This window comes from Giraffa tippelskirchi, chromosome 2 (genome assembly GCF_054371585.1).
Source record: "Giraffa tippelskirchi isolate mGirTip1 chromosome 2, T2T-mGirTip1v1.2.pri, whole genome shotgun sequence".
Lineage (NCBI taxonomy): Eukaryota > Metazoa > Chordata > Mammalia > Artiodactyla > Giraffidae > Giraffa > Giraffa tippelskirchi.
In genome coordinates this window covers 61389654-61416275 of record NC_137276.1, presented here as the reverse complement: position 1 = coordinate 61416275, position 26622 = coordinate 61389654, and the positions used below count along the sequence as shown (strand labels likewise).

The window sequence follows — 26622 nt, the reverse complement described above, 5'->3', positions numbered from 1 at the left end:
TACTTAATCCCCCAGCTCCCCCTTTCCTTTTATATAAAAACAAGGGAACAGTGTGGTCAGGGGAAGGAATATCGACCAGGTCCGAAACCTTGGTTTACAGGGCTGCCTCTTCCACTAATGAGCTCACTTCAGGCCCATGTACAGTCTGATGATGAGGAAGAAGTAGGGTGGGAGGTGTCATGACTGCTGCAATTTAGGGTCGAGTGTCTGAATGACACAGCTGGGTTTCTCCCAGACTTTCAGTATTGGTTATGGTAATGAAATGCTTTAAGATGACATAATTAAGATACTCAATCATGTGCAAGTTTAAATTCCTTTCAATTGGCCTGGGAGCAGCAGAAATTGTACAGCTTGCTTCCTGGGAGATTGTAGCCTAAGACCAATAACTCACTTGTGTCTATACAGCTGTTATTTGCTATTCACTGGCAGGTGTGACTAATTCCACCAGTGACACAACCCCTTGGATGAATGTGAGCTTTTAAAGCAACTCGTTCATGAGTATCTGTGAGAGAGCATTGTTGGAAGGGTGTTGGGCTTCTCTTTGTTGTTACTGGTGAGGCTGAATCCACTTCTGAGAATTTTGGATTAATGTTGGCCCTATTTCCTGAGGGCACGGCTGCTCTTCATGGAGCCTCTCCTGGCATACACCCATGATTCTTCTAGTATGATTTTTCTACTCTCTAGTTCTCTGTATTGTCATAGCTCTCTGGACTGTGTAGAAATGTTTCCGAAGGCTCTAAAAGCACAATTTTGGAAGAGAGACAAGTGATGGTATTGGGGAAACAGACATGAAAACCCAGGGCTGAGTTTTGCATACCTCTGTGTTAGAAGAAAGCAGTAGATTTTTCTGGATAAGGGTGAAGTGGCTAAGAAAGCTTGTAAAAACAATCTGATATTAACTGTTCAATCTTAAAAGAGTTAAAAGTTGGAGTGGCTTTTTACCATTTAATTGTGTTTAGCTTTGTTCTTAAAAAAAAAAAAAAAAAAGAACTTAAAAATCATGTCTCATTAATGTGCCAGCTTGGATTATTTTCCCTGTCAGTTTAGCAATCAACAGTAATAAAAACCCAGATATAAAATTTTCATACATTTACAGTAGCATGAAGACATTAAGTGAAAACCCTTTAAAACATTTTCCATTTTCATTTCACTTAGCAGGTACTACATATCAAGCTATTATTTACCCAGCTAAAATGAGCAGGAAAGTGATCCAAGTTGGTGAAGTGCCTCCAGACAACTTGCACAATTGTTATTTTCTCTTTTTGATTATGCCCAGCTGAAGAGATTAGTTTTAGCACAAATCAGATCAAGGTGATATGAAAGTTACTTGGGATTACCTGGAGAGTGTTGAGATTAGCCGTGGAAAACCTCATTTTTGCCACCTGGATAGCCCATGTGTATGGAGATAGTTTTTTTTTTTTAAGGCATGGCCAGTGCTTTTCTCTAGGCTAGTGAAGTAAAAACAGCATGGATAATTCAAAGTAAGCAGATAATCCAAAAGAGTGTTCTGTTTAGCTTTGGAAGGAGCATGGCATATTTTTTTTTTCTTTTTCTTTTTTAATTTAAGGATAATTGCTTTACAATATTGTGTTGGTTTCTGCCATACATCAACATGAATCAACCATAGGTATACATATGTACCTTCTCTCCTAAAACCTCCTTCCCAACTCCCACCCCATTCCATCTCTCTAGGTTGTCACAGAGCACCGGTTTGAGCCTCTTGAGTCATATAGAAAATTCACGCTGTTTATCTATCTAGTTTACATATGATAGTGTATATGTTTCCATGCTACTCTCTCCATTTGCCCCATCTTCTCCTTCCCCACCATGTCCACAAGTCTACTCTCTGTGTCTCCATTGCTGCCCTGCAAATAAGTTCATCAGTACCATCTCTCTGCGCTGTGCTTAGTTGCTCAGTCATGTCTGAGTCTTTGCAACCCCATGGACTGTAGCCCACCAGGCTGCTCTGTCCATGGGGATTCTCCAGGCAAGAATACTGGAGTGGGTTGCCATGCCCTCCTGCAGGGGATCTTCCCAACCCAGGGACTGAACCCAGGTCTCCCCCATTGCAGATGAATTCTTCACTGTCTGAGCCACCAGGGAAGCCCACCATCTCTCTAGATTCCATATATATGTGTTAATATACATTATTTGTCTTTCTCTTTCTGACTTACTTCACATTGTATAATAGACTCTAGGTTCATCCACCTCAGTAGTACTGATTCAAAGGCATTCCTTTTTATGGCCAAATAATATTCCATTTTTTCATACTGTTCATGGGGTTCTCAAGGCAAGAATACTGAAGTGGTTTGCCATTCCCTTCTCCGGTGGACCACATTTTGTCAGAACTCTCCACAATAACCTGTCTGTCTTGAGTGGCCCTACATGGCATGGCTCATAGTTTCATTGAGTTAAACAAGGCTGTGGTCCATTTCAGATCCTAAAAGATGCTGCTATTAAAGTGCTGCACTCAATATGTCAGCAAATTTGAAAAACTCAGCAGTGGCCACAGGACTGGAAAAGGTCAGTTTTCATTCCAATCCCAAAGAAAGGCAATGCCAAAGAATGTTCAAACTATTGCAAAATTGCACTCAGCTCACATGCTAGCAAAGTAATGCTCAAAATTCTCCAAGCCAGACTTCAACAGTATGTCAACCATGAAATTCCAGATGTTCAAGCTGAATTTAGAAAAGGCAGAGGAACCAGAGATCAAATTGCCAACATCCATTAGATCATTGAGAAAGCAAGAGAGTTCTAGAAAAACATTTGCTTCTACTTTATTGACTACACCAAAGCCTTTGACTGTGTGGATCACAACAAACTGTGGAAAATTCTTCAAGAGATGGGAATACCAGACCACTATAGCTGCCTCCTGAGAAATCTCTATGCAGGTCAACAGTTAGCAACAGTTAGAACTGGATGTGGAACAACAGACTGGTTCCAAATTGGGAAAGGAATATATCAAGGCTGTATATTGTCACCCTGATTATTTAACTGCAGAGTACATCATGCAAAATGTCAGGCTGGATGAAGCACAAGCTGGAATCAAGATTGCCGGGAGAAATATCAATAACCTCAGACACGCAGATGACACCACCTTTATGGCAGAAAGTGAAGAAGAAGTAAAGAGCCTCTTGATGAAGATGAAAGAGGAGAGTGAAAACGTTGGTTTAAAACTCAACATTCAGAAAACTAACATCACAGCATCAGGTGCCATCACTTCATGGTAAATAGATGGGGTAACAATGGAAACAGTGACAGACTTTATTTTTTGGGCTCCAAAATCACTGCAGATGGTGACTGCAGCCTTGAAATTAAAAGACACTTGCTTCTTGGAAGAAAAGCTATGACCAACCTAGATAGCATATTAAAAAGCAGAGACATTACTTTGCCAACAAAGGTCTGTCTAGTCAAAGCTGTGGTTTTTCCAGTAGTCATGTATGGCTGTGAGAGTTGAACTATCAAGAAAGCTGAGCGCTGAAGAATTGATGCTTTTGAACTGTGGTGTTTGAGAAGACTCTTGAGAGTCCCTTGGACTGCAAGGAAATCCAACCAGTCCATCTTAAAGGAAATCAGTCCTGAATATTCATTGGAAGGACTAATGCTGAAGCTGAAACTCCAATACTTTTTGGCCACCTGATGTGAAGAGCTGACTCTTTGGAAAAGACCCTGATGCTGGGCAAGACTGAATTCAGGAGGAGAAGGGGACGGCAGAGGATGAGATGGTTGGATGGCATCACCTTTTCGATGGACATGAGTTTGAGTAAGCTCCGAGAGTTAGTGATGAACAGGGAAGCCTGGTGTTTATGGGGTCGCAAAGAGTCAGAGACGACTGAGCAACTGAACTGAACTGAATATTCCATTGTATATGTGGTACACAACTTCTTTATCCATTCTTCTGTTGATGGACATCTGCGTTGCTGCTATGTTGTAGCTAATGTTGCTATAAACATTGGGGTACGTGTGTCTTTTTCAATTATAGTTTTCTTAGGGCATACGCCCAGTAGTGTGATTGTTGGATTATATGTTAGTTTTATTTCTCCTTTCATAAGGAGTCTCCATGCTGTTCTCCATAGAGGCTGTATCAATTTACATTCCCACCAACAGAGGAGCACAGTATATTAACAATAGTTTGTATGGCTGTTTACAGTTGAAAAAGTGCTGTTGTGTATTAGTGGAATGCCAACAAAGAAATCCAGGTATCACCCCAATTTTACTCTTACTTACCCATATGACCAACTCAGGTCACTGAGTTGTATTTCCTCATGTATAAAATGGGAGCAATAGACTGATCCTTCCTAGATGGTAAGGGATTTGAGATGATAGTTTTGTAAATTATCTTAAAAGATTAAAGGGTTATGCTGATCAAGGAACTTAAAGACCTTTACTGATGGCTTATCTTTTGATAGAAGTTGTGCTAGACTTGGGAATAGTGGTGGATTGGAAAATGGGTAGAGGTTTCCCCTTAATCATCTCACATTATGGGATTACTATTTCTGTTTCTTGGAGTTATGTTATAGATAGAATTTCTTGAGTTTAGAGTAGCTGGGTAAGATATAATAAGATTGACGAGGAGTTAGGAAAGGGAACTAGTGTAATATGATTTCCTACATCCAAATAATGATAGAGGAAATTGTAACCTCAATGTATTTATCTGAACTGGGGATGTTAGCTGTGTCTAATGGAGGGACTTTTAATCTTAGGATCCCTAGGTGAGCTTCAAAGAGCCCAGGAACAACCTGAAATTAGATGCAAAATTTGGGTCTGTGACTTGCCGCAAAGGTTGAGAACTACTGAATGAATGGATACTGTCTTGTTCCTGGGACTGCATGATAACGAAGATACAAAAGGTTTCTCCTGGATTAAATCTTATGTAAAAATGGTGCTACTGGCTTGCACAGTCTCATCTGTAAAATGTGGATGTCATATTAAATAGTATCTGGGAAGTCTTTTTTGGCTCTAACATTTTATTATAACTTCAATTTCTCAGATGAATGAAAGCATTCAATCCACTTTAGCCAGTCATTGCCATAACCTCCCTTCAACCTGATAATGTTGAAATAATTTGGAAATGGCTTTCAATGAAAAAGCACATTTATTTGATTATTTCTGCTAATCTGGAAGTGTCAGTATAGCCTGAAGAGAGAGAATTTTTATAGGGGTATCTGGGAAACTTTAAAAGTATCTGCATAGATCGACTGGTTTGGGCTTCTACATGGGAAGTGTTCTGATCAGCCATTTTCAGGGGTTGACTTGGGGATGGTCCTATTGTCCTTATAGTTTTGTTGGTTGTTGAATAGCACAATAGAGATGATGATTGGTTAACATGCGTGTTGGGCCATGAGCGTGTGTTATGGGCTTTGTTAAAGCAGCTGTCCAAAATTGGGAAAGGAGTACAACAAGGCTGTATATTGTCACCCTGTTTATTTAAGTTATATGCAGAGTACATCATGTGAAATGCTGGGCTGGATGAATCACAAGCTGGAATCAAGATTGCCAGGAGAAATGTCAACAGCTTCACATATGCAGATGATACCTCTCTAATGGCAGAAAGTGAAGAGGAACTAAGAGCCTCTTGATGACAGTGAAAGACGAGATCGAAAAAGCTAGCTTAAAACTCAACATTCAACAAACTAAAGTTATGGCATCTGGTCCCATCACTTAATGACAAATAGATGGGAAAAAGTGGAAACAATGACGGATTTTATTTTCTTGGGCTCCAAAATCACTGCAGATAGTGACTGCAGCCATGAAATTAAAAGATGCTTACTCCTTTGAAGAAAAGCTATGACAAACCTGAAAGTGAAAGTGTTAGTCACTCAGTCGTATCCGATTCTTTGAGACCCTATGGACTATAACCTGCCAGATTTCTCTGTTCATGGGATTCTTCAGGCAAGAATACTGGAGTGGGTTACCATTTCCCTCTCCAGGGGATCTTCCTGACCTAGGGATCAATCCAGGGTCTCCCGCATTGCCGGCAGATTCTTTACCATCTGAGCCACCAGAGAAGCCCCATGACAAACCAAGACAGCATATTAAAAAGCAGAGACATCACTTTGCTGACAAAGATCTGTATAGTCAAAGCTATGGTTTTTCCAGTAATCATGTTTAGATGTGAGAACTGGACTGTAAAGAAGGATGAGAACCAAAGATTTGATGCTTTTGAATTGTGGTCCTGGAGAATACTCTTGAGAGTCCCTTGGACTGCAAGGAGATCAAACCAGCCAATCCCAAAGGAAATTAACCCTGAATATTCATTGGAAGGACTGAAGCTGAAGCTCCAGTACTTTGGCCACCTGATGTGAAGAGGTGACTCCTTGGAAAAGACCCTGATTCTGGGAAAGATTGAAGGCAAAAGGAAAAGAGGGCGGCAGAGGATAAGATGGGTAAATAGCACCACTGACTCAATGAACATGAATTTGAGCAAACTCTGGGAGATAGTGAAGGACAGGGAAGCCTGCTGTACTGCAGTCCATGGGGTTGCAAAGAGTCAGACTTGACTTATTGACTGAACAGTAACAACAACAGCAAAGCAGCTGGACTTCTAGAAAAAATTAGTTGACTGTAAAGTTGCTTTTTCACATTTCCAGGGTGATGATATGCTGTTTCGTGGGGGTGTGATGATAGTGTCATATAGTCACCACTATGTTGTGAGTTTTGAGGCAGATGCTAGGTGAACAGAGGCTGTTTGTGGTTACCATTGCTTTCTTCATTGATGGAAAAGCTTGGATTTTGTCTGTGTGTGTCCCTTTCTCTGTGTTACCTATACCTGGCTAAAGGAGTTTAATCTGGATTGTTCTGAGATTGGTATTGGGATCCTCTTTCCCTTCCTGTGATAGTCATGGGCTTGTGAAGCTGTTTGGACCAATGAACCCAAGGGAACATGTGCCAAGAGACATCAGGGAAAGGTTTCTTTGCTTTTAAGAAGAGATACAAGTAAGAGATGGTTTTGCTATTTCCACTGATTTCTATTGAGTCTACATGAGAACTCTTGTAAATGCAGTCACCTTATCTCTCTGGGGTCCAATAGTTGGGGGACAAGCCAGCACACTGGAGGTGGCAAGGGAAAATAGGGAAAGAGCCTTGAAAGTTGACTGTTTCCCCAGCCCTGATGTCAGAACCTCTTTAAACCTGTCTCTTCCAAATGATCCTTGTTGGCTTTGTCTTCAAATCAGGATTCCTTTTTTTTTCTCCTTTTAAAACCTCAAAATTCACTTCTATTATTACTTTCAAATACTCAATGCATATTTTGACTTAACAATATAAAACCTCTAATGGAAGAAAAGCTATGACCAACCTAGACAGCATATTAAAAAGCAGAGATATTACTTTGCCAACAGAGGTCTGTCTCGTCAAAGCTGTGGTTTTTCCAGTAGTCACGTATGGCAGTGAGAGTTAGACTATAAAGAAAGCTGAGCACCAAAGAATTGATACTTTTGAACTGTGGTGTTGGAGAAGACTCTTGAGAGTCCCTTGGACTACAAGGAGATCCAACCAGTCCATCCTAAAGGAAATCAGTCCTGAATAGTCATTGGAAGGATTGATGCTAAAGCTGAAACTCCAATACTTTGGCCACCTGATGCAAAGAACTGACTCCTTGGAAAAGACCCTGATGCTGGCCAAGATTGAAGGCAGGAGGAGAAGAGGACGACAGAGGATGAGATGGTTGGATGGCGTCACTGACTAGATGGACATGAGTTTGAGCAAGCTCTGGGAGTTGGTGATGAACAGGGAAGCCTGGTATGCTGCAGTCCATGGGGTCGCAAGAGTCAGACACGACTGAGCGACTGAACTGAATTGAATATTCTTCCCTGTCTTCTTTCCTGTTCTATTTCCCTTCAGTGCATTTATCACCATTTACCAGAATACATGTAACAAATCAGGGATTTTAATTCATTGTAGAATCGCCACAAATGGAACCATGCCTGGCATATAGGATAGAGTGCTCAGTGGGTATTTGTTGAATGAATATTTTATCAACTAGTTGATTACTACTTCCATGCATTCTTTCCTTTTAGTTTCAGTTAGTGTATTGCCAAGTACATCAGTTAGTTTAGTAGATTTTTTTAATACTTATTTTTATTTATTCAATATTTGTGCCAAGTCTTATTGCAGCACATGAAATCTTGGATCTTCTGGTTGCAGCATGAGGGATCTAATTCCCTGACCAGGGATCAAACCTGGGCCCCTGCTTTGGGAGTGTGGAGTCTTAGCCATTGGACCACCAGGGAAGTCCCTAGTAGGTCTTTCAGTAATGGTTTAGATACAGGGATTTTCTCAATTTGTCTGAAAATGTCTTTAGGCCTTATTTCTGAAGGGTAAGTATAGTTCATCTGGGTATAGAATTCCGGTTACTTTTCTCTGAACACTTTGAAGACGTTCTGTTATAGACTGAGTTGTGTCTCCAGCCACCCAAATTGATACATTGAAGTCCTTACCACTAATATGACTATGTTAGGAGATAGGGTCTTTAGGGAGGAATTTAAGGTTAAATGAGGTTAGAAGGGTGAGACTCTAATCAAATAGGATTGGTGTCCTAGTAAGATGAAGAAGAGACACCAGAAATCTCTCTCTCTGAGTGTGTCTAGAAGACAAGCCAGGTGTGGACACAGTGAGAAGGCAGCTGTCTACAAGCCAAGTAGAGTTCTCACCAGAAACCAAACTGGCCAGCACCTTGATGATGGACTTCCAGCCTCCTGATCCGTGAGAAAATAAATATCTGCTGTTTAAGCCACCTCAGTTTGTAGTATTTTGTTATGGCTGCCCAAGCAGACTGCTAAAGATTTTATTGTCTCCTGGAATCTACTGTTACTGATGAGAAGTTGGCTCTAAGTCCTTCATTCCTTTGGGGATAATCTTTTCTCTCTTCTTGGCTTGAAAGATTTTTTTCCTTTACTTTCAGGGTTTTCATTGTAATACTGTGTATCAATCCATGGATTTGTTTAATTTAAAATTCTTACGACCCAATGATCTTATTCAGTCTAAGAATTCATGTATTTAAGTTTTTTTTACACTTTTATAAAATCCTTGGCAGTTCTTTTTGATCATTGCCTTTTCTATTTTCTCTGTTTTCTTCTGGAACTCCTGTTAAGAGTGTATCATGGATCTTATTCTTTCTTCTTTAGCATATCTTTTTTTCAACTAGGCCATCTTTTTTTTTAGTTGAAGTGTAGTTGATTTACAGTGTTTCAGGTATACAGTAAAGTGATTCAGTTACACATATGTATATATTATTTTTCAGATTATTTTCCTTTATAGATTATTATAAGATACTGGGTATAGTTCCCTCTACCATATGGTAGGTCCTTGTTTTATTTTATATACAGTAGTATGTACCTGTTAATATCAAATTGCTAATTTATCCCTTCCCCCCTTTCCCTTTGATAACCATAAGTTTGTTTTCTGTGTGAGTCTTTCTGTTGTATAAATGATTCATTTTTATCATTTTTTTAGATTCCACATATAAATGATATCATATGATACCTATTTTTCTGAGTCTGACTTTCTTCAGTTAGTATGATAGCTCTAGGTTCATCTATGTTGCTGCAGATCCAGGTATACCATCTTTTTATTTCTCTCTAAGTTCTGGATTTTTTTTTTTTCAGATTTACCCTGTGTCTTAATTAATTTTCTTTATAGTTGTATCTAATATTCTGTTTAGTCTATTCATCACATTTAAAGTTTTAATGACTAAGTGTATTTTTTTATATTCTATTTTTCCCAAAACTCCCCCCATAATGTCATCTGACCTCATAATGGTTTCTGTAACTTTTAAAATCTTGTTTTATGATCTTTTGGATTTTTCTATAACCTCTATTCTCCTTTTTGTGATTGGTTGATTCTCCCTCATAGTTATTTGTTTCCTTGTGTGTTACAGAATTTATTTTTAACTGGAAGCTTATATTTGTCAAGAGTTGTCTCTTGGGTTGTGGAGTAAGGAAGGGTTACTGTTTTTGAAAAACAGAGCTTTCATAAGTCTAACACCAGTTTTGTATTATTTTTCAGCTTGGATTTAAAATACCATTACTCTACAGACAAGACTAGTGCAGTCTTGGAGTTTTAGTTTCTTGCAAGAGGCCTTTTTTTTTTTTTGCCCCAAGCCCGGAGAAACAACATGCCTCCTTATTTTATGGGCTGGTAGATACTTTCTTTTGTCCCCTTTTTATATATTGGACAATACTTAGATGTTTAGCTTTATTTATGACTCTTAGTTTCAGTTTCCCATCTTGTGTCAGCTGAAAGCAACATATCCTGTCCCTTTGAGGGCCTCAAAAATCGGGCATCCTGATATCTTGACAAATATCGCAATGTGGATTTATTTTAGCTTGGTCTGCTGGGTTGCTGGAAGTGAACTAAAGTCTGAAATCACTGACTAAAGTCGTTGATGATATGTTAATTGCCAAATTCAATGAAACTATTTCGGTCTATTCATCCTGGAACTCTGGCTGCTACATTTTGGAGTACTGATAAGTTACTCATGTTTTAAAACTTTCCACTGCCTTGGCATCAATGACTTCTCAGTGCCCTGACCATTGAGGAACTCTTTGCCCATCCTGTTTCTGTCCTCTTTGCAGACCTTCTTCCTCCACGCCTTCCTTAAAGTTGGTGTTCCCAGGTGTTCAGCTCACTATGTGCTCACTGTGTGCATGCTGAGATTTCGTGCGCTGTGGGGTTTCTTGTGTGTGTTGACGAATTAATCTCTACCTTTAGCCCAGACTCCTTGCTGCCATACTCAGGCTCTCAGCTCTCCTGCTGAACATACTTCCTGAAGTCCCTACAGGCACTTCATCTTTAATACCTCCTGTGTTGACCTCAGGGTCATCCTCAGGGGACCTGTGTTCCCTGCCATCTACCCCACCCTTCTCTTCCTCTTGTACGTTTTTCACTTGCTGTCAGCCATCTGTCAGTTCTCAACAACTTCTCTTTCTCCTTCCCTACTCTCTTACCATGAATTAGTCCCTGAGTCCTTCTGATTTTTCCACCTAGGCATTGATTTTTTTCTCCTCTCCAACCCTGCTCCAAGCGGTCTGGTTCAAACAGGTCTATGGTGATGTCTCCCAGCCTCTTTATCTCCAATTTTGTTTCTCACACAGTTCCTTGGTGACAAACTTGACCCTGACATTCCCTTGCTCACTGCCTGCAGTGACAGCTCTCCCTCTCTGGCATGAATTCTCATCATTTCACATGGTTTGCAAAGACCTTCATGATCTTCTCTCTGCTTGCCCTCATCTGTCGTTGTTCAGATTTTACTCTTGTAGTTACCCACCTACGAGCACCCACATCTCTATACCAGATGTTTTTTTGCTCATGAAATTTCCTCTGCTGAGAGCTGCCTTCATCTTCATTTCACTGACCAACTTCCATCCTTTAAGGCATATTTTATGTCCTCTAAGAAATCTCCTCTAAGAATCATCTCCTTTTCCCCCACCCCCAAAATTGGCTTAAATGTTCCTCTCCAATGCTCCTACTATTCTCTGCATGTGTGTCTATCATAGTTCTGTTTTTGTGTCTCTTTTCCATATGGTGCTGTGAGCACCTAAAGGAAAAGAATCATGGTTTACTCAATGTTGTATCGTGAGCACAGAGCTGGGCACATGGTGGTTGTTTGTTAATGTTTAGATAGGTGAAGTGATGTGAAGTGAAAGTTGTTTAGTCATGTCCAACTCTTTGCAACCCCATGGACTATACAGTCATTGGAATTCTCAAGGCCAGAATACTAGGTGGGTAGCCTATCCCTTCCCCAGGGGATCTTCCCGACCCAGGAATCGAACCAGGGTCTCCTGGGTTGCAGGCAGATTCTTTACCAACTGAGCTATCAGGGAATGAAAAAAGACAGGCATTATGTTGAGAGAAAGGGAGCTTGGTGTTTGCTAGAGGGATCTATCCCCTGGAGAAGGAAATGGCTACCCACTTCAATATTCTGGCCTGGGAAATCCCATGGACAGAAGAGCCTGGTGGACTACAGTCCATAAGGTCCCAAGAGTTGGACACGGCTTAGTGACTAAACCACCAGTAGAGGGATCTAAGGGCTTCCTAGGTGACACTAGTGGTAAAGAATCTGCCTGTCATTGCAGGAGATGCCAGAGACATGGGTTTGATCCCTGGGTTGGGAAGATCCCATGGACACAGGAGCCTGGCGGGCTACAGTCCATGAAGTTGCAAAGAGTCAGATATGACTGAGTACGGAGGGGTCTGGAATGGTTTCTTGGAGAAGGCAGCCTGTGGTCTGGGATGTGAAGGGTTCAGCTTGAGGTTGGTGAAAGGTGAGTGCAACAAGAGAAAAACTAAACTGTCAACATTTTTGTCTCCTTTTGGGTGCTTTACAAGTCTCCGACTGATAGCAGCAGCGGGCAACTAATGGCCAACAGCGTTCTGACAGTGCCTGCTGACAAGCGATAATGAGATTAGTGCATTTTGATTCCATTATTAACAAGTAGCCAACAAATCATTTGGACATGTCAGGAGCTAATGATGGGAATTAAGGGTCCCTATGACTTTAGGGCAGCAGTTCACATACCTGATGCTTTGAAGAATAATTGCAGACAATTTTTTTCTAAATATTTTAAAACAAATGTTTTGGTGATGTATAATGTACATACACAAAAGTGAACAAATCCTAAGTGCTCAGATTAATTATCACAAAGTGAACACATCAGTATAATCAGTGCTCAGACCAGGATACAGAATACTGTTGGCATCCTGAACCAGAAGCTCCCCAAGGGTCTGCCCCAGGGACCACTTGTACCCCTTCTCCCACCAGGGGTAACTGATTGCTATCCTGTCCTCTAACAGCAGAGCTTAGTTTTGCCTATTTTAAACCTTTATGTAAATGGAATCCTGTAGTATTGTCTTCTTCCAATTTTGGCTTCATATGTCCACCTTTGTTTCTATGAGATTCATGCACATTGATGTAGCAGTGGTTCACGCATTCTCATTGCTATATAGTATTCCTTTGCATAGAAAGGCCAAATTTTTGAAAGCTGTTCTACTGTTGATGGATATCTGGGTTGTTTCTGGTTAGTATGAAACCAGAAACCAATAGTTTCTGGTTAGTATGAATTGTGCTGCTCTGAACAGTCTTATCCATCTTTTGGTGAATGTACATATCTATTTCTGTTGGATACATACCAAGGGGTAGAAATTCTGGGTCATAGAGTTATGTGTTGTTCAGTATTAGTGTAAACTGCTCAACAGTTTTCCATAGTTTCATTGTGCCAACTTACGTTTCTGGCAACAGTGTCTGAAAGTTCCAGTGTGTCACATACTTGTTAATAATGTTTTTCACCTCTAATAAAATCTTGTTCACTTGTTCACTTGGTGGCTTGCATATAGGGTAAACAGAATTTTACATTCTTAGTAGCTTTTGGTAGTGATTTGCAAAGCATGTGCAACATATGATATCCAGGCTTGTGGGTTCTTTTTCTGTTTAAGGGAGCCCATTGAGCATTTTAGAGGCCCCTTAAGACAAATAATATACTGAGATAATGCATTATCTTGTAATTGAAGTATTTAAATCCACACATTTAGCAGCATTTTGCTAACCTCTCTGTTACATACATGCATATAATTACCAAAACTGTATTTAAAATGCTGTGTGCTATAAAATGAATGGATGAAGAGGCATTTCTTTGCTGTCTCTAAAGGTTTGCCACAGTCCTCTGCCTGCAGTTCTGTGAGGGTTGCCATGACTAAGGCAGTTAGTGACTTATTGGTCAAGTCTTAGGTAGCTTGAAGTAGGAAGGAATCTATAGAGTCATTAAGCTTGAATGACAGAATTGGGCTCCAAAGACGATGTGACAGGCTGGGAAGATAGATGGTTCCAACCTAACAGGTTGCTGGTGCCCATCTATCCCTGGTCTCAAGGTTGGGAGAAAATTTGTTCCTTTAGTTACTCTCCTTCATTGGGGCAGGGGTCTGAGCCAATATCCTTACAGGAGGCAGTGCATGCTGGCTGTCTCTTGTGTAGTCTCAAATTTTGTCTCAAGGGCCTCTTTTTGTGTAACTGAATGGATAAAGGGAAATAGTGGAGGAGTTTTCTGTTTTCTTAGTGAAATGAAGCACCATTTTCCTTTGATCTTCTTTAACTTACTGATAACCTCAAGGGAGCACCAGGTTGCTGATCCAGTCATCTTCTGTGAATCCAGCCAGATCTGAGAGATGGAAGTTAGAATGGGATCAAGGGTGAGTTGTGGGGTAATGGAGGAGTGCAGTGAGAGAGAGCTTGTCTCGAGGCAGACCAGAGTGCTGGAGGAGGGAAGAGAAAGGTGGGTGAGACATCACAAGGAGGACCTGGGGATGAGGCAGGAAGAGAGAGGACCTGGGAAGTGTGTGTGGCCAATGATGTGTAGAAAATGAAGGCATGGCTAGAGAAAGAAAATGGACCAACTTGAGCTGCGATCTTCTTGTCAAGAGTATGCTGAGTTGTGTGTACTGAGTAACCTGTTGGTCAACTCAAGGCCAAAATGCATAGAACTTCCACACTCCCTGACTCTTGACCAGTCCTGTGAGTTCTTCCCCTCTCAGGGTCTTCATTTTCCTATTTACCTACAGCTCTAGCCAAGACGTGTTTTTTTGACTTTTAAAATACTCTTAACACTCGGTGAGTAGAAATTTATTTTTTGTCAGTTTCAATTCCTGAGGAGATAATCCCCCATATGATAGGAAAATTGAGATGAAAGATTATGAGTAGTTTTCCTTCCTTTCTATTCCTTACCTTTCCAAGTTCCCACTGTAACCCCCAAGGGTAACTATTTTGGTTTCTTTTCTTTTTTTTTTCTTTTTAATTTTTTTCAGAGTTTTTAAAATTTTGTTCATACAAGCAAAAAGAAATACATGTTATTTCTTTTCCACTTATACAAAAGATAGCATGCTATTCATATTATTTTGCCCCCCCCCTTTTTTCACTTAACAGTAAAATCTTTCTGTATCACTACAGAGAGCTTTCTCATGAACTTTTTATAAATGCATAGTGTTCCACTGGATGAATTCATAATAATTTGTTATCCAGTCTGCTACTGGTAGACAGTGTTCTTGTTAGCTTCCTTTCAGTATTACAAACTACAATCAGTGACCTTAGACTGTCATTTTTGAAAGTTTGCTAGGCTATATATAGAATAAATACCCAGAAATAGACTTGCTAGGTCACAGGCCATATGTGTTTGTAATTTTGATAGACATTGCCAAATTGCATTACTTAGGAGTTAATTTAAATCCTCCCAGCAGTGTTAGGTATATGCCTGTTTTCCCACAGCCTCACCAACAGAGAGTGTTATTAAACTTTTGGATTCTTGCTAATCTGGTAGGTTAGAACAAGATTTCTTAAGGTTTTGATTTGTGTTTCTTTTATTATGAATGAGGTTAAACATCCTATTATATATTTGCAACTGATTTTTATTTCCTTTTCTGTGAACTGTGAGTTTGTATCCTTTGTCCATTTTACTATTGGATTTTTGTCTTTTTAATGATTATTTTTGTAGCTCTGTGTGTGTGTGTGTGTGTGTGTGTGTGTGTGTGTGTGTGTGTGTATAATTGTGTATATCCATGTCCATGTATGTAATTAGTCCTTTTTCTTTGGTAGAGATACAGGCTCTGCCCCCCCCCGCCCACATTTTTCAGTTGCCTTCTGATTTGCTGTTGGTGGCTTTTTATTTGCTTTATTTTCTGTTTTGCCACAAAGAATTTTTGCTTTATATGCAGCTTTATATCATCTTTTATGGTTTTTTGATTTTTAGTTATACTAGAAAGGACTTCTCCACTCCTTAGTTTTCTTCTAGTACTTTCATGGTTTCCTTTTTAAAAATGTGTTTTTTAAAAAAATTTGGAATGTATCTTGTTATATGACATGATTTGACACAATGGACAATAAGGCAGGGGATCAGGAGAAATGAAGAGAAAGAAATAATGATGATGGATGTGGAAGAGGAGTAAGGAGAGAATTAAAATGCCAGCAGAAGAGAGGTGAGAACTGATGACAGTTGGAAGCTGTTAACTATTATAATCTGTGTCATTTAATAGTGACTTAAATATTTTTAAGACTTGAGCTGTAGTTGATCCTCATGATAAAATAGGTGGGCAATGATTTCTTCTTATAGTATTTTCTTTCTTAAAAAAAATCTTATCCAAGTATGGCTCAACATGTTAAGCATTGATAAAGTTGGGTGGATACATGAGTGTTGTAGATATGCTATTTTCATTTCTTATTTCTTTGTGCCAATAACTACATATTAAAAATAACATTTAAAAAGAAATGGCATAAGCCTTTTTATCCTTGTATACTGGAGACCAGATGTACCCTGATGATTGATAGGCCCCAATTAAATATGGTCATGGGTCTGGGTTTCTTTAAACTCCTTATTGAGTTTCTTTTTATTTAGATCATGGGCATTGCCCTTTATCTTTGTACTTTAAACAAAGAATACCAAATTTCTGTGGCTCATGCTCAATTCATGAGTAGTAACTTATTTCTGTACATTCTTAAAGATGTGAGAATAAAGATTTCTTTTTTTTGTTTGTTTTTATTTTTAGATTCTCCACAGTCCTTTCCACGATCGGGACCCATAATCTGTGCTCAGAAACCACTATTTGAGTCTGAGAGGTCTCTGATTTATGTCCGTGGGAGTGTTTTCTATACTTCCATAGAGTAGTTTTTAAGTAATGTATCAAATACCAGTTGAGCATCTACATGCTGGGCACTGTATTCCAGGTGCTGGGGCTAATGTTTTGAATAAAATGAAATCCTTTATGGAGTTTACCTTATGGGGGGGACAGGTAATAAACACAGTAATACATTGTTAAGTGAGTACCTCAGGCTGAAGTAGTGATCCAAAGAAGTCAAAAGGAAAACAGTGAGGATGGTGGACTTGAGGAGGGGGCAGGGGGCTAGTTGAGGTTGTACGGTCAGGAAAGGCCTTTTTCTGAGGAATTGCCTACTGAGGAGAAAACTGAACTAAGCAAAGGGAGGAAAAACTTTTCAGGCAGAGGGAGCAGCATGGTTTCTGGTTCTTTGGTGGCAAAGAGGACCCAGCTAGGTGTGAGGAACGGCCTTTGTTCAGGTTTAAAGTGTTGAGCGGCAGGGGTGGGAGCCAGGGGCTTGCCCGCCCTTCCGGGAGTGAGGGGCGTTGGGGGCACAGTCCTCATCTGCATTCGCCGACCTTCTGTTGTTGAAACCGAACGACAGCTCCTAGAGTCGCCTTTCCACTCTACATTGGTGCTCTTTCTTTCTTTCTTTGTTTCGTACTCATTCTCATTTTAGAGCAGTGATAGCAGTCAAACCTCAGATGTAGCCCAAAGTTATAATCAAGTCTTCACAGTCTCATTTCCTGCCCTGATAGGGACACCCAAAGTACAGGCTGCCCTCCTGCATGGTGGAATCTGGAGCCGCAAGGCTGTCGGCAGCATCGAGACAGGGGAGGGCACGGCTGAGGGAGAGGGTCTGCCTACTTTGATATTAATTCATCTTTGGGCATGAAAAGAAAAAAAAAAAAAAAAAAACTCGCCAAAACAGTATTGGGACAGCTTTCCCATAGTTGGGTATAACGGTTTTCCCGGCAGAGCAGCGCCCTGGCACGGCAGGCCCTCCCAGGCTGTGCCTCTGCATCCCTGTTTTTAGGCTCAGGAAAATGGCTGTCAATCTAAGTGGGGAAAATTGAGGATGGTGTTTCAGCGCTATCTCTGGCTTAGTTACATCAAGCGATTTCTTCAGAGAGTAATAATAGGTGCTGTCTTCAGAAACGGTTTAGTCACGAATGCCTAGTGCTTCAAGTTTACTTGTTTCCTTCCTGTTCCTTGCCTCCAGTATTATCCCCTGCCTCTAGGATACAGTCTCTTCCAGAGATGTCTTCCCGTGAAGACGAGCAGGTTGCCTTTCCTTTCTAGTTTCCCTCTGTGATCATATCCTCTACCTGTCCCTCTCCTCGCTGGAACCCCCCATCCCACCCCTAAGCTTCCACCAGGCTCAGCACTTGGAACCACATTGTCAAGAAACTGAATGACATTGTAAGGAAAAGAGTCTATCTGGGCCAGTGATGCTAATACGTTAACTTCTTCCTTCCCCCTCACCCCAGTGTCGGATAATTTATTTCTTAACCAGTTTTTACCAACCAAATGTTAACACATATGCCTGATTGCTAACCTCCTCTGGGCACCAAACCTGTTTTTTCTTGAGTGCAATAAGTGATTATCCAACTCATGCTGCTCCGAAAAAGAGGTTTTGTTTTAATAAGCAGTTTGCAGTTTGGCTCACAATGCTGAGGAAAGCAACATTATCTCCAGCAGTAAACTCTGCAGTCATTGCAAAGCTTGACAAGAAAATGATTGAGTCTGTTTGTTATACCTTTGTGGGGCTGCCACTGCTGCTGCTGATGGAAATGTTGCTGTTTATTCAGCAATGCAATAACACTTGCTGTAATTTATGGATGCACATTCCCCAGATTACTAAAGGTAATATTGTTGACTAAAGGAAAGTATACGAATGGATAGTTTCAGTTGTTGCTGTCCTTATAAAAGTGATTGACTGTTCACTTTGCACAGGGAAGAATTTGCACAGCCTTCATCCCCCTTAACAATTACAGATTTTCCTTCTTCTGACAGTTACAAATAACATGGCTTGTCCTAAGTGGTAAAAATTTACTGATTCCTTGGAAGTTCAAGCCACAGGCTGAGTGGGTCCCCTCTGGGTTATACTTCCTGGCCAGCTCTCCCATCTTGCCCCTGGGGGGCACCAGACAAGCCAGACCTAGATTGATTCGTGGTGGCCTTCAGCTTGCTGCATGGGTAGCACCTGGTTAAGTAGCTTGTGTCTTCAGGCACTTGGCTTTTCTGTGAGGGAGGCTGAGGAGGCCATGGTGATTCATGATGGGTGCTGAGAACATGTCAGGTGGCAGGAGATTGTCTTTGTGAGTGGTGGTTCTGTGGGAAAAATTGGGTGAAGTTGGACCTTTTGTCCCAGCAAATGTAGACAGAGATCCATGTAGAAGAGTAGAAACTTAGCTGCTCTTCTCAAAACAGTGTTGTTAGAGGATTACAAACTTTGCCTTTGGTCACCATGGGCGTACCTGTTGATGGACTCATGCATTTAGAGGAGTTGTGAATAAGAGCTGGAGGAGGGGGCGGGAGGTAGGGAATGGTCATCCTGAAGCAGAGTGCCCAGCTCTGGGGTACAGGGAAGCTGCTCAATGACCTAGGGATTTTCTTCCTGAATGGTAGTTGGTGCTTTTCCCCAAGTCCTGAGGAAGTGCTACTCTGTGTCTTAAAGCCTATTAGCTTCTGTGCCTCAATGGCTGACAGGTAGGTGACATTCTGGGTTGCCAGGTTTGGCCCTTGGTGAGATGGAGAAATAAGCAGCTCCTTGAGCAGTCTCTGAGGGAAAAATAAAAACAAAAAGCAAAACTTTGTAGGCACCAAAGACCAACAGGTTTGAAAGCTTTGCTCTCATTTTTGGGGAAACAAGTAGCTACAACACATACACAAATAGGAATATAAAATGCACGTAAGACATCATATGTTTTGCATCTAAAATTTCCTATTTTTCTCTAAGCAAACTCTCAGTGGGCCAGTGTGAGACTTAACTGACCAGCCCTGCACTCGATTGTGCTTTGTCAGCCCTGCAGTGCTCTATTGAATAATTTGTTACTTAATTGGTCATAGTAGGGGGGATCCCAGCATATGTGAGACAGTGTTTGTTAACTCTCAGTGATTGATGTCAGGAAGACAATAGTGAGCAAAATATTACTTATCATTTTGTTAGGCCAAATATGTGCCATTGAGAGGAGAAGAGTTAACATAAGAACATCTAATTTACTTACTCTGGGTGGATATTGGTTTAAAGATGAACTTGAGCTGACATACTTTGCTTTTGTCTATTTATGCCTCACCTGTTCTTATACATTCACTTTATAATTGATGAGAGATGAAAAATAAGGCTAGTTTAGTTCATATAAGTTATCACTGTGTATCAGTTTTATAGACTGATCATTTTTGTTCCTGTCTCATAAAGATTTGATGTGTAATTCTTTTGGTTTATGACATCAGTTATTTTATGACATGAAAATTGCATTTGATTTGGTGTTTTCTTAGTGTGAAATACAAATCTTTTGAGAATCAAACGTGCTTGTGAAATTCAAACCATGTTTTATTTACTAATGGCCACTAATAGCTCATAATGAAAACACTTGCTTTTGGTTGTACAAATAATTACAAAATAATGGATTTGCTGATTTTTCTTTCCTGTTGGCATCCCAAGTTCAGTTGACTCATGTCAGTCTTGACGTTAACCAAATTAGGATAATAAGAATGTTACAAAGTGGATATTAGTTTATATAATTTGGATAATCCTAATCTGTTATATTTTAAGGTTCAGCTGATGTTGATAGTGGGTTTTAGAGGAAATAATAGTCTTACTCTATTCTCTAATCTCAATCTCAAGACTAACCAGCTAATACTGACATGAACTATATTTGGGGGCCACAGTATTCTCTTTCTACTTACATATTTATCTGTGTTTACATATTTATGTGTATATCATACATGTATAATTTTTCTCTTCTTGTAATCCACATATTTGTAGTGCTTCTGAGTGATAAATGGTGTTAAGACAGTATAAATTATGTGCTTCTAAATTAATATATATATTTTTTCCAACCACACTAGATGGTTTTATTAGTCATGAGCTGATGAAGAAGCAAGTTGAAAAGAGTAGATAAAGAAATTTATAAAAGGGCAGAAAATAAATCCAACCCAGCTACACTGATCTCTTATCTATACATTACAACCAAATGAGTTAAAACATTTTCTACATTGATTAAAATTAAAGTTAAAGTTAAAATTAAAGTTAAAACATTTTCTACAATGATTCCCTACATTTTTTTTTTTTTTTTTTTTAATTTCATTGGAAGCTTACACTCCATAGAAGAAAAATAATTATATCTGGAATCTCAGAGAGAGTACTAATAATACTAATAATAGTCTTTTTTTCCCCTGTATAACACTATTAATGTTTTAAATATACATCTGTATATATCTGTATATCTATTAATAAATGAACAGATACTGTTTACTATGAACTAGACTTTTAATAGGCATTTAATCCTCATACTCTCTGAGATTTGATTATGATCCCTGTTGTACAGATGGTAAAACTGAAGCACAGAGAGTGTAAATACCATTTGCCCAAAGTTACATGACTTCTGAATGTAATAACCAGGATTTGAAACTGAAGTGTCTGCGCACCCCCAGCATCTGGGTTCTTCGTTGTCAGATTTGGCTGCCCTGCTGAAGAGAGGAGAGAGGAGGTGACTTTCTCTGTGATAGGATGCTTTCCTGGTACCATTGTTGCTTCAGCATTTGGCCAATTGGATGTCTCCTTATTTGCCCTCATTCTTGGGCCCATGTCTCCTTCCTTGGAGTCTCCTTGGCATTCCCGTTCCACATGCACTTACAGCAAACTTTCAGAGGAAGGATTAAGTTCATTTTTCCATCTGTGAGTCTGCTGAGAGATTCTACAGGAGCAAATGAGGTACATGAGAATTACTTGAGCTGCTCATTCAACCCCACCTTTCTCTGTATAAGCTGGAATTGAAAGGGCTTGAATCGTAGAGATAAAGGGAAATTTTTTGTAAACTGCTCTTTGCTGTTCAAGTGCCCATGTACTAAGTGTCTCTCCCTCTCTCTTAAATACCATATTTTGCTAGAGTTTTTTTCTTCAGTGTTAACATAATTATAAAACCACACCTAAAAACCAAGCCTAAATATTCAACTCTAGTTCTTATTTCGTAATAAAGATTCGGTGATGAAATAATGTGTTAGACTGTTGATCTCTGAAGTATTTTGGTAAAGGTTTACCTTGACATAGTTTGAATGCTTTAGTAAGAAAAGTGGTCAAGGGAGGTGGGGTGGTGGACCCTGAAGGGCCTTTGTCTTGGAGAAACCTTGGGGTGGCCTTGGACCTCTGCCTCCCAGCCCCTCATCTGTCAAACCGCCTGCTCTGGCAGTGGGACTGGCCCCAGGTGAGCGGGGAGGAGCCTGGGAGGCAGAGCCCCTGCAATCTGGGATATTGTTTAAATACCGTAAAAAAACCTCACTCATTTACTCCTTCTGAGCACCAGAGAGAAAAACGGTGTGGTAATCCTGGCATAGCAGGCGGTGCTACTTTCATATCAGTATAAAATGAAATTGTGTGGCTGTTTTTTCCTCCCCACCTTTCCCCCGTTCACTCTTTTTAATCTTTAAATAAGACGATTGGTAGCCTGTTGGCAAGAAAATGGGCCCTGGATTTTTATTCAAAGTTATACAAGGATGATAGTTGGAATTTTTGGCAGGAGGCACGCCATTGCTTTTTAGAAAGTGCTGTCAAGGGAAGCTTTTTCTGAATTACCTGCTGGGCCTGGGCGCTTTTATGTTGTTGTTGTGACAGGTAGATTTATAAGGCTTGAAATTTGTACAAATCAGTTGTCATTCAGTGCGAGCTGTCAATGTGTCAAGCTGTCAGCCTGCTGTGAGGGGACGCCTGAGGGGGAGTACAAGGGGGCAACCGTGGAGAAAGGAAATGAGTTCAAACAGACCTGAAATGGAGCTCAGTTCTCCGGGTTTGCTGCCCCCGTAGAGCCGGCATTGATTTTTCTTGATGTTGAGCAACAGCAAACCTTAAATGACACGTTGTTAGCAATCTAAAGTTGCTGTTTATTGTCTTTTAAATGGCAGCAAATCATGCAGAAGAGAATGCAGTGCGTATTTGCGAATCGGGCATGTTTAGCAGCATCCTGTTCATGTCACTTTTCTGGCCTGGCTGGTCTCAACCAAGGGACCTGCTGCTTCACTGATGAGTCCAACTTTCTGGAGCATTTTGCAGACGCAGCGTGAAAGGAAGTTGTGTGCTCGTCTCTCCATGGGCTGCAGATCGCTAATAAACACGGGATTAGAGGAGCAGTGAATCAGCGCCGCTGTTGAGCCTAAAAACCTGAGCCGTGTCCCTTGCACGGCTCTGGCTTCCTTTTAAGACAGATCTGGCCTGAGCTCCTTTCCAGACAGACGGCCTCAGCAGAGAGGGCTTTCCTGGACAGTGCTGGACCATGTAGTTAGGTTTTCTGGGCAGAATTAACCATGACATCCAACTCAAACAATCTCCCTAGACTTGAAACCGATGATTGAAAAACAAAAAAACAAAATTTTCACCAGTAAAAAGCAGCAGGATGCTATTACTGCCCCAAACAGGGCGGTATGTTTTCCCATCTAGCTGAAAATCATCTTCGTTCCATGTCCGTTAGAAAATACGTGGTGTGGCTCTCATTGTCCTTGCCTGCCTGTGCGTGGCTCCTAGGACACTTCAAATATAGCCCTCCTGTCATTGTCCTTTGTCTCCCTCAGTCTTTTTCATATGTACCCAGTACATAGAGAAATGTGAACATTTTGCAGAGAGTTAACAGGGAGGAATAGGCATATTTTTGAAAAATAAAATTAAATAGGCACAGAGGGCCCTACTTTTTCAGTGTATGGCATTGAGCAAGGAGGCCTGGCTTCCATCCAGATATTCAAGCCTTTGCCCCTCTGGGCAGCGTATCCTGGCTTCAATCAGTCATGTGACTTTGGCCTGTTTCCCTCATCCCCTTGTCCATCAAGTGGCATAGAAAAGATGAGGTGAGGCTGGGAGGCAAGGGGAGAGGACAGGGAGGGATGAGGTGGCTGGGGGGGCAGGATCCAGGAAGGTGACACCTGAGAAGCAGTCAGCACCGAGAGGTAAAGGAATTAATCAAAGATTTCCATTTAGCCATTACGGCTGGCGTTCACGGCCTCTGAGCCTCTGAGCTAAAAAGTCTGCAGAGAGGCTCCTGGCGCTGCAGAGTTTGTCTTGTAAAAGTGCAGCTGTCCAAAACATGACAGCTACAGCATTAGCAGGGCCATTAAGAGGTGTAGAACATTTCCAGGGAAATGATTTGAAAAATGACAATGCTGGCTCCTGTGTGATATTAATTATACCCTGTACTCGCGGCAAATAAGCTAAAATAGTTGGCAAGAAAGACGAAGTGAAGTGTCCTGTTTCTGACCGTCATTCGGATCAAACAGTTGCCAGGCGGGTGGGGCTTGGTGGTCAGCAGGTAATCCTGAAGGTGAGAGGTCTGTACTTGAGTCATCAGTCAGGGCTGTTCTGGAGGATGGTCTCAGGGTAAATATGAAATACTAGAGACTGAGGTCAAAGGGGATGTGCATGGCGAGGGTTGGGTGGCGGTGGGGGAGAGGTTGGCAGGTCTGTCCTCCCTTGAAAGTGGGTAGGTCTACACTGGAGTGTGCCGTGGAATTTTTGGTGGTGATAGAAACTTTCTCTCTCAGCATTGTCCAGTATGGTAGCCACTACCCATGTGTAGTGCTGGGCACTTAAAATGTGAAGAACTGAATTTAAATTTTATGTAATTTTAAATCAACATTTAGATTTAAATAGCTGCACATGGCTGCAACATGGGGCAGATGAAGACTCTGGAGGGTGGTTTTTCAGTGGGTGTCTGAGGCTGGAGTAGGATGTAGAAATGAGTGGTGGTAAGAGTCGGGACTACCAGTGCAAGTCCTTGGTGGTGTCAGCTAACACATGGCTTTCTCTAGTGACCTTTTACTTTGTTTTATCTTTACCTGATCTGTGGAAGTAAGCGAGAAATATTAGCCCATTTTGGGAATGGGCAAACTGAGCCCCAGGAAGGTCAAATCCATCTGCTTAAGATCACAAAGCAAGCACTTGTGATGTCTGCCAACTTCAGGTCCTATTCCTGTTCCTTAAGATGCTGCCTCCTGTTTCAGGGCTCTAAAGAGCGACTCTTCTTTCAGGGAAGCTTGGGGTCTGTGCCACCTGTCTGCTTGGCCTTAGGCTCTAGCACCTTCTTTCCACAGCTTTCTTCATTGTAATGCCCAATGCCCTGTGTTTGAAGGATGTGACTGAGTCTGAGTCTTCCTGGTGGGTGCTCCTCACTTCCAGTGCCTTGGCTGTACTTTCTAGAAGGCAGCCGGCCCCTTGGTCCTGCCCCTAAGGAGCCCCCCTTAAACCTGTTGGGCCTGCACTTCTGAATTGTGCCTTGGACCTGTGGATCACATGCATCATCCTTCTTGCCTGCGCACTGATCCTGTAGCTAAATTACCCTATATAAACAAGCCTTTGTTATTCCTGACTGTGAGAGATGTCGGGCTGGCTCTTGGTGGAGAAGAAAATAGACCTGGGAAGAAAGAGGTCATGAGCAGGTCAAAGTGCTAGAGGAAAAGGCTTCTGGAGCTAAAGTTTGCAGATTTGGGGAGCACGGGTGTGTGTGTATGTGTATGTGTGTTTGGGGGGCCCTCCCTTGGGTGTGTGTGGGTGTAAGTGTGTGCATTCCGTGTATGCAGCCGCTTACTTGTTTTAAGTGGAATCCACTTGTGAGATTTACTAAATAGAAAGAAAAAAATAAAGCTTTGGCTAAGGTCAGCCCAGACCTTTTGAAGAACTGTTGAGCTGTTATCTGCTAATCCTCCAAGTGTGCCAAACACAAGAAATAACATTCAGTGTTAAACCACCAAGTACAGAGAAAATGTCTTGAAATTATAGTGTTTGGTAAATTAGAGATTGCTTCTATTTCTCCTCTTCCAGAGCTGAGGCAAGGCTGCTTTCCCTCTTTCCTTGTTTACCTTGAAAACGCACTTTACTGCCTGTGGTGTTTCTGTTAACCTCCCTGAACCCTTGCGATTCCATTCATGTGATTTGTTATTGAATGACCTTTTGAGGATTTTACAAAACATGACCTTTTCTTGTCAAACATTCAAGGGTTTGTAAAGTGAAGCTGTCACAGGGACTCTGCGTGTTTGCTAATTATAACTAATATGTTTCCCCACATCCTTGGAAATGCAAATCACTTATTTGTTCCATGAATGGCTGCTCTTTCTTGCCTGTTGGTTTGAGATGCCTCTGAGCTGCTCAAAGGGACATCTCTGGCCTGGGAATTCTGACTTCTGTTCTTACTGTTAGGGAACAGGAAGGCTGATTGCCTTGTAAGTTAATTTGACCTCTTGGGAACAGCGACAGAAAATTCTGGGAGCTAAGCGATTGAAAGCATTCAGAATAATCCAATTCTTCAGAAAGTGATGGGAATAGTGGGCACTGTCAAAATGTTCTGTGTGGTTCTGGTGTTTGCTTCCTCCAGGGAAAGCGGTTAGGGTGTGTGTGTGTGTGTGTGTGTGTGTGTGTGTGTGTGTGTGTGTGTGTGTGTGTGTGTGTGTGTGTGTGTGTGTGTGTGTGTGTGTGTGTGTGTGTGTGTGTGTGTGTGTGTGTGTGTGTGTGTGTGTGTGTGTGTGTGTGTGTGTGTGTGTGTGTGTGTGTTTAATTTGGTGGTGGAAACAAAGGCACAAATAAGGGAGTTTTTGTGCTCAAGAATATAATTAGAAGCAGAATCAAGGGAAGAAACATTAGTATCTTGCTTTATATTCCTTGATTTTGGTAATTAAAAATGTAGTACTAACAATAGCTAAACTTAATATTCATTGACTATGTTAGACACTGTGTATGTTAGACACTGTTGAATGGTTTACAGCTGTGATCTCATTTAGTCATCTCAACAGCCCTGTGAGTTAGGTACTATTATTATTATCATTGCACAGGTGATTAAGTTGCTACATTGTGTC

At 41.0% G+C, this 26622-nt stretch overlaps 1 protein-coding gene across 18 annotated transcripts in view; it reads left to right on the top strand.

Moving 5' to 3' along the window:
• Positions 1 to 26622, top strand: part of LRMDA (leucine rich melanocyte differentiation associated) — a 1316989-nt gene that overhangs the window by 140148 nt on the left and 1150219 nt on the right. The window lies entirely within an intron of this gene.